A 9,001-nucleotide genomic window follows, 5' to 3' on the forward strand; every position below is an offset into this window, starting at 1 on the left:
ATCTAGAACCCACTTATTTGTCTTTTTGGGGGGTCCACGGTATCCGTAAAACTCTCCGGCAAGCCTATGATGAGACAATCAATGGCATATTTTATTGTAAAACAAATACCCAGGTATGGCTCTTTATTTTACCTTATGTTCTAAACAGAAATTTGCAAACTGTGCATTGCTCTAGAGATGCAACAGAATTATCTGCCCACAAAAGAGGTGGTCTGCTATACCTCTGCAAGAGTTTCTGCTCTGGGCTTGTCTTAATTTTATCAGGAGGAACTGTAATGTATTCAATAGCTGCCATTGCAATACATGAATCATCTAATTGAAGTACAATGTTAAGCTTCGTCCTGGGCTAGGATCCAAATCCATCCAATCGTATTGATAGCCCAAGAAGAACCAACCAATCACTTGTCAGCAAGCTCCCTGAGCGGTAACGTCCGTGATTGGTCCTTATGCATACAACCTTATTGGTTGGTAAATGTACAGTAGGCGTGGCTACATTAGCCGGGAGAGTTTAAAAGCAGAACAGCTGCAATGTAAAACTTGTTCTGGCTATCAGATGTTGATCCATGTTGGAGTTGTGTTCGAGTTGTTGAATAAAGCTGAATCTTTGCTGAATCTCTCTCCGACTACTTCGTTAAGCGAGCGACTTACAGGAACATAATAAACAATTATTATTTTAATACAGATACATATTGGTAGCATCCTTTAAAATAAACATTCCAGCTATACAAGAAGAGTTTGCCTTTGATTTTTAAACTAGAAATAAATGCATGCCTAAGTTTTCAGAAAGCTAGGAAATTTACCAAAATAAACCCCCCACATACACACACACAAACAGAACAGGCAGATCCTGTGGGCTTATTGCGGTACCATGGAAAAAGCATCACTTACTATTAGCAGCAGTCCCACAGGCTGGATTCAGCCTATATTTGTCTCATCCATACAACATTAAAAAATATTCTGCTCCTGGTTCCTGTATCATGGCTACAATATTTGTCATACCGCCTCCCTGGCAGCACCCTTCTTCTTATCAGAACGAGTGTTTTAAAAACACTTGGGGAACTATTTGCTGGTGCAAAAGGTTAACACAGAGGAGTTTCCCAGCCACTGTCTTCTTTTATTTTTATATATCAACTTTACTTCACACTGTAGGCCTGACTAATACTTCCATACAACAAAAGGGGAAAAACTGCTGAGGGTGTTTGTCAGCCTTATTGTCAGGAAAGTCAAAGGCAGATATGTAGGAGAAGAAAGATTATCACATTAAACATAGGAGGAGAAAGATTAACTTATGAGAGCTATGAGAGCAGAAAGATGAGTGAACTGTGGCTCACAACACAAGGCTCAGGGAGATTGTTGATGGGCTACAAATGCTTTTTTTTTTTTACCTTTGGATCACTGGTTCACAGCCAGCTTGCCTCAGCTGTGACTGAACGCCATTTGCCTCTGATGGACTTTGGATGCCCTTGGAGGAAAGAGATGGCCATTCCAGTTCAGATGGCTGCCGAAAATCAGAATGCAATCCAAAAGGTGCAAGTGCATTTGTACAGAAAGAGCCACCATAAATCTGAAATGCAGGCTTTTCCATCAAACCAGCTACACACATGTTTAGGCTTGAAATTGTTAAAACTTATGTGCATGTGGAGGGGGGAGTATTTAGATAATATGGTCTCAAAACTACAAAGTTATGACAAGGCATGAATGCAACCTGCATGCACATGTTACATGCAGGATCGCGTTGATTCAGTACTTGAGGGTTTTTTGTTTGTGGTTGTTTTATGCTTGTGACATTTCATCTATAAAACATATGATATAGAACTATAACCAGAAGAACTGTATCCAAAACACCCCAACGTAACACCATTCAGTCTTTAGAAGGAGCAAACATTGCTTATAGTGAAGAAATGGCAAAGCAAATGAAACCAGCCAGAACCTGAATGGGCCAATGGTTTTCCGGAAATATTAGCTGCTCAGGGCTGGGACAATGGATTTTCAAAACAAATGTGCTGCAAATTCCTAGGATCAATTCATTTTGCAGTAAATGAATACATATTATAATATCCAAACTATTGTTGAAAAGATGGAACAACAGCATAGTGACTATGCATGTCAGGAGGACTGTGGGTGATGAACGCTCCCTTTATATGTGGTGGGTAGGCTCCCAATTCATGTGATTGTAACATGTGGAAAGTTCTTCTCGGGGCATCATATCTCTTATGTTATCTGACTTGGCCTTCAACTATAAGCTATGGATGTGAGGGTAGGGATAAAGGAAAATCAGGCATCCAAGCTGAACAGTCTGAAAGACAATGGTGGGACCAACCCAATCCAGACTCAAATGAACACATGCAGAAAGCAAGAATAAAAGTGACATACAAGCAGATGGGTCCAGAAGATAAACACATCAAGTCAAGCTATACAACATGTACTATATTGCATTTACACAATTTAGAAGATATTTTACTGATGAGCAATGCTGAGGCACAAGTATCAGTGTCTAGTCCAGCATCACTCAGTTCATACATGGCACAGAATGATTAAGCAGAGGCAAATGCTTTCCATTGCCCCCTGAAACATGAAGGGAAAACAAAAGCTCAGATGTGATGTTACATCACTGGCAAAGATGTTCCTCCAGTTTTCCCCTCCCTAAAAACCATAGCATTCTTTTTTAATTTTTTATTTGTAGAGTGGACTTTTCCATGGACGTGGCTCTGAAAATAAGACTCTCCCAGTTGGACGCTATGACAACTTCTTTAATTCATCTAATCCTTCTTTGACACCTTAGGAGGATGGTCACTTTTTTTACTCACTTAAGTTATCAAATATCCACAATGGGCTCAGACAATCTCAGACATGGGTCATCAACATGGTGCCCGTGGGTGCCATGGCATCTGCCAGTACCTTTCCTGGCACCTGCTATATATTTTTAGAAAGTGGGTTGGGCCAGGTGGGGGGTTTGCCCAGCAAACCTTCTGATTGGCCATTGGCGACTTGATTGTGCATTTTTTTTAAAATGTTACTTTGGCAGCAGCTGCCACCACAACACAAGGATCTTTGCTGTGTGACTGAAGGTAAGATGTGGCAGCCATTTTGAAGCTGGTGGCTAAACCCACCCCATGGTGTCAGAATTCCAAACCCCTGGTCTAAGAGTTTCTTGTCATACTCAGTTCTAAGTTAACTTTCTATCTGGGTATGCCCAAATATGCTACAGTAACATGGACATTTACAGGTTTTCAGCTCTGCTTCGAAAGAAATGGCATAGCCCAATAAGTTCAAAAGAACTTATATATCCATGCAGGCAAAGGACTACACATCCCTGGACTCAGGTGGCATTTAACTATACCATGCTCAGTCTGTCTCCCTCCTTCCTTCTCAGTACTGGCAGTTGTGAAAACCAACAACAAAAATAGCATTGACTGTCTATTTCCACTAACCTTGGTCACTAACCATGGGTCTAGTGGAGAAGGGGCACGGAAGAGTGCAGTTTTTCAGACCTGGAGTGATGATGTCATCAACTGGAACTCTTGTTGGAGAGTAATTATTGTTTAAAAGCAATATGTATGCTCACCTTCCATCCTCGGACTTGTGACAACTGTGTTTTTAGGGCAGTTGTAACCCAGGATTTTTTTGTAAAGGCAGACACAGTCAAACATGGCCTGTGATATGCCTTTGCTTTTTTATTTACTTTGCACAAGACAAAGTAAAACTGACAGTTCTCTAGAACAGTGGCAATTGTCCTCGACTAATACAAACTCATAGAGCCTATTTGCTTCTTTCTTTTCCTTTCTTTCTCTTGAAACTCCCCTCCCTTTCACTTTTTTTCTTCCCAGGTAGGAAAAGCTGCATTTTTTGTTTTTTTTAAGATGCTGAAAGGTTTTTTTTTAAAAAAACCCAAGCATTTGGACGAAAACAATGACTGAGAGCTTTGAACACTTTCAGATATACCATTGTTAATAGCATTTACATCATAGATGGCTATTAAGAATATAAAATCATAATTACAGTGGTTCTTAAGCATGAGCTGAAGGCAGCAATATGTAATCTGGGCGAATAGAAAGCAAAACAGCTTAAAGCGAGAAAAAACTATTTATTTATTTATTTATAATTTCAATTTATAGCCCTCCCTTCCCGCAATGCGGGCTCAGGGCGGCTCACAAATAGGCATACGCCAACACATAAAAACAGTTAAAACCATAAAAACCATTATTACAAATTTACAACATATTAAGTGCTCTAGATGTTCTAAACAAAATCTTTCATCAAGATGGCGTGTCTAAGATGGTACATCCAATCAGTGCTATCATTTCCATGTGGCACTGTCATTCTCTCTTCCCAGGGCCAGTTAATAATGATGGTATGATAGTGGCAGCTCCTACCCAAAGGCCTGGCGGAAGAGCTCCATCTTACAGGCCCTGCGGAACTGCGCCAGGGCCCGCAGGGCCCGGATCTCCTCCGGGAGCTCATCCCACCAGGAAGGAGCCGCCACCAAAAAAGCTCTGGCCCTGGTAGTGGCTAGCCTGGCCTCCTTGGGGCCTGGAATCGTCAGGAGATGTTGTGCCCCTAACCGTAGTGCTCGCAGGGGAACATGTGGGGAAAAGCGGTCCCTCAGGTATGTTGGACCCCGGCCATATAGGACTTTAAAGGTAAGAACCAGCACTTTGAAGCGAATCTGGTATGCTATTGGCAGCCAGTGCAGCGCTTTCAGCACAGGCCGGATGTGGTCCCGGATAGGGAGACCCATCAACAGCCTGGCCGTAGCATTCGGCACCAGCTGCAGCTTCCAGATTTGCGACAGAGGCAGCCCCATGTAGAGAGTGTTACAGTAGTCTAACCTCGAGGTGACCGTCATGTGGATCACTGTGGCCAAATCATTGCAGTCGAGAAAGGGAACCAACTGCCAAGCCAGACGAAGATGGTAGAAAGTCGACTTAGCAGTGGCTGCCACCTGGACCTCCATAGTTAACAAGGACCTCCAATGCTGGCACCAAAGGCACCCCATCGAAGGTCAGGAGAGGGAGCTCCAACCCCAAACCGCACCAACTCAGGCCCAGGACCTCCATCTTCGCCGGGTTTAGCTTTAGTCGACTCAGTCGAAGCCAACCAGCCACAGCCTGCAATGCCCAGTGCAGATCTTCTATACTAGAGCCCAACATCAGATAGAGCTGGGTCTCATCTGCATATTGATGGCACCCAAGCCCATACCTCCGGGCAATCTGGGCAAGGGGGCACATGTAGATGTTGAATAACATCGGGGAAAGCACTGCCCCTTGAGGCACCCCACATTCAAGAGGGTGTCTCCGGGACTGCTGTTCCCCTATCACCACCTTTTGTTCCCAACCTTGGAGAAAAGAGGCAAGCCATTGAAGGGTGAGCCCCTGGATCCCCGCGTCAGCGAGGCGGTGGGTCAGCAACTGGTGGTCGACCATATCGAACGCAGCCAACAGATCTAACAACAACAGTGCCGCCACACCACCTCGATCCAGTTTCTTTAAGCAACTACTAACTTGTGTAAACAATGTCTACGAGATAGAAAATGGCACTGAAAAAAGACCTTCTCCAGGAACTGTCAGCTCAGTGACCTCTACTCTTGCTTTGGAAGTAGTTACAGACTTCCCAACCATGATGGCAGCGGCGTTGCACCCTCTGCTGGACCAGATGACCAATCTTAACAGTAAACTTGACTGTTTCCAGAAACAAATAATGGGATTAGAGAAGAGAGCAGATGTAACTGATACAACTGTCAAACAGGTTGATGTTAAGACAGAGTCTATTAAAAAGAGATGGAGGAAATGGAAAAAGAGCGGATCTCAGACAAAGAACAATTATTACAGCTACAAATGGAGAAATCATCGTATGTCCTGCATTTTCAGGGAATTCCTGAACAGAAAGGGGAGAATTTAAAAAAAAATTAAGCGACACATTTGCACCAATGGTAGGCTCTAAAGTGGAAATAATGCAAAGTGATCTGGACTTGGTATATAGAACCTACCCAGATTACATTAAGAAAAATAACCTACCTGGTGAAATCTTTGTTAAATTCTCCAAAACATCAACTAGAGATGCAATTCTCAAAGCGGCAAATGAGAAAGCACTGAAAATTAAAGGAGAAGAAGCAAGGACTTTAAAAAATATTCCATTTGAAATACGAAAATGGAGACAACAATATAAAAATCGAACCGCATTTCTACAAAATCATTCCATCCCCTTCAGCTGGATTTTTCCAGAAGGACTTATATTCAACCACAGTGTTAAAAAGATGAAGATCGACTCTCTGCAGAAAGCAAAGAATTTTCTGGAACAACAGTCAAAACCGATGGATAAAGGGGAAACAGAGGACAACACACAAGAAGAGGGGAAGAGTTCACAAGACTCAGAAGACAGCTCAAGCATACCTGATAGTTCCTCAGAAGACTCTGATGATAAAAAAGGGGCAGCTGCTCCTAAAATTCTCAAAGTTAAAATGGACTATGATAAAAAGAAACACAAGAAAAACAAGACATAAATCCTGATAGTTCACTTTGGACTGTAATGCATTCAAAAACTGTTTAAAGACTCAAGTTAATTTAAATAATATCTAAAATATGACACACAGTATCACATCTTTTTAAATGTAAGTTTGCAGGACTGAATAACTAGAAACTATTAATGTATTTTATCCTTGCCTTAATTTCAGTTTTAGAGTCCTTGCATTACCCCTTCCCTTTGAAGAGATTGTAGTATGGCAAAAATGGAAAAAAATCCCAAAAAAAAGAACATAACAGAAGCCAATGTTGGATCAGGCCAATGACCCATCCAGTCCAACACTCTGTCACACAGTGGCTAAAAATACTAGATGCCATCAGGAGGTCCACCAGTGGGGCCAGGACACTAGAAGCCCTCCCACTGTTGCCCCTCCAAGCACCAAGAATACAGAGCATCATTTGCCCCAGACCAAGAGTTCCTATCTATACCTTGTGGCTAATAGCCACTGATGGAGCTCTGCTCCATATGTTTATCCAGTTTCCTCTTGAAGTTGTCCATGCTTGTAGCCACCACTACCCCCTGTGGCAGTGAATTCCATGTGTTAATCACTCTTTGGGTGAAAAAGTACTTCCTTTAATCCATTCTAACCCAACTGCTCAGTAATTTCATTCAGCGCCTACAAGTTCTTGTATTGTGAGAAAGGGAGAAAAGTACTTCTTTATCTACCTGCTCTGTCCCATGCATAATCTTGTAAACCTCTATCATGTCACCCTCAGTTGTTGTTTCTCCAAGCTAAAGAGCCCCAAGCGCCTTAACCTTTCTTCATAGGGAATGTTTTGAAAGTTTTGAAAAGGCAAATACAAGGCTAGGGCTGCAATCACACACATTAGATAATCCACTTTCAATCCACTTTCAATGCACTTTCCTACTGAATTTTTACTGTGTGAACTGGCAAAATCTAATTCAAAAGTGCCCTGAAAATGGATTGAGAGTGAATTATTTAGTGTGTGTGATCTCAGCCTACGTCTACCAACTATTGTCAGCCATGTTGGCTAAAAGGAATGAAGGGGGAGGAGGAGGAGAAGGAGGAGAGGAGGAGGAGGAGGAGATTGGATTTATACCCTGCCCTTCACTACCCAAAGGAGTCTCAGAACAGCTTACAAACTCCTTTCTCTTCCCCTCCCCACAACAGACACCCTGTGAGGTAGGTGGGGCTGAGAGAGCTCTGACAGAAAGTGATCTTTTTCAAGAATAGCTGTGCCAGAACTACGGCTTGCCCAAGGTCATCCAGCAGGTGCAAATGGAGGAGTGGGGAATCAAACCCGGTTCTCCTATATTAGAGTCCGCACACTTAACCACTACACCAAACTGGCACCAAACCTACATGATCAGTGGCAGTTTACCTCTGAATATCAGTTTCTGTGGGATTAACAAAGGAGGCCGTTGTCTTTGTACCCTTCTGGGCACATCTGAAAGGCCACCGTGTGAAGCCGGACGCTGGACTAGATGAATCCTTAGAGGAGCCCCTCCAGAAAGACTCTTCACATATATTATCTGGCTGCAATCCTCATAAAAACCCTGTCAAGTAGGTAAAGATCATCATCTGTCTAATACAAAGGTGGCTTGCCTAAAACCATCTAGTTTACTGAAGACTGTTTTAAACTACTGAATTTTGGATTGAAGTAGCACTTAACTTGTGTCATCTTCCTGAAGGAGGCAAATCTGGGTGGTATTTGGGTTTCACCTCCATGCTTAAATTCTGAAGTGAGAGGCTTGGAGCTTCCCAGAGACATTTGGCTATGACTCCAGTTAGGACGTGCCTTAATCCTGGGTTCACCACTCATTTCAATCAACTCTGTTTAAGGAAACAAATCTAAAGTTCATTTTGTTGTCGTTGCATCCTCTTATTGACAGTGAGACTACAGGGGGGTGAGGTGGAGTGGCTGGCTCTGTTGTATCATTAAGAGCTCCTGAACTTCAAGATTTACCAGTACACCATTGCACACAACAGGACTAGAAAGCTGGTGACTCACCTAACTGAACATTGCTTAACATTCAAATACAGTGGCCTATCAGGAGCTTGATAAGTCCCTTCCCTCTGCTTTGGTCCATCCCTCTGCTTTGGCCCATCTGGGTCATATAGAGGGTTAAAAAAAGTTCCTTGATCATCTCCATACATGGTTTGAGATTTGTATTAGATTTGATAAGTCACATTTTGTGCCCAACTGATTTAGAAATAAATACTGCTAAATTCATTGAATTGTACTTCCAAGTGGAAGCCAGGGAGCAGAAAGCAGGCACTGCTGCAGTTAGGTTATTCCTGTTGGGCAAACAGAATCATTTCAGCCACCAGCAGTCAAGCTTATTTCAAGAGCATTAGATTTCATTCAAACTTGACATGCGCCATCATCTGCCACAGCCCTCATTACAAGTAGCATTATCTATCGCTCCACACTCCTGTCTATTCAAATGTTCAACCATTTACCATGAAAATAGTTCATTCCAAAGAAAGTCCATTCACGAACACTCCATTTTATTAAAT

The sequence above is a fragment of the Gekko japonicus genome, unplaced genomic scaffold (assembly GCF_001447785.1).
Source record: "Gekko japonicus isolate JY-2015 unplaced genomic scaffold, Gekko_japonicus_V1.1 scaffold564, whole genome shotgun sequence".
NCBI lineage: Eukaryota > Metazoa > Chordata > Lepidosauria > Squamata > Gekkonidae > Gekko > Gekko japonicus.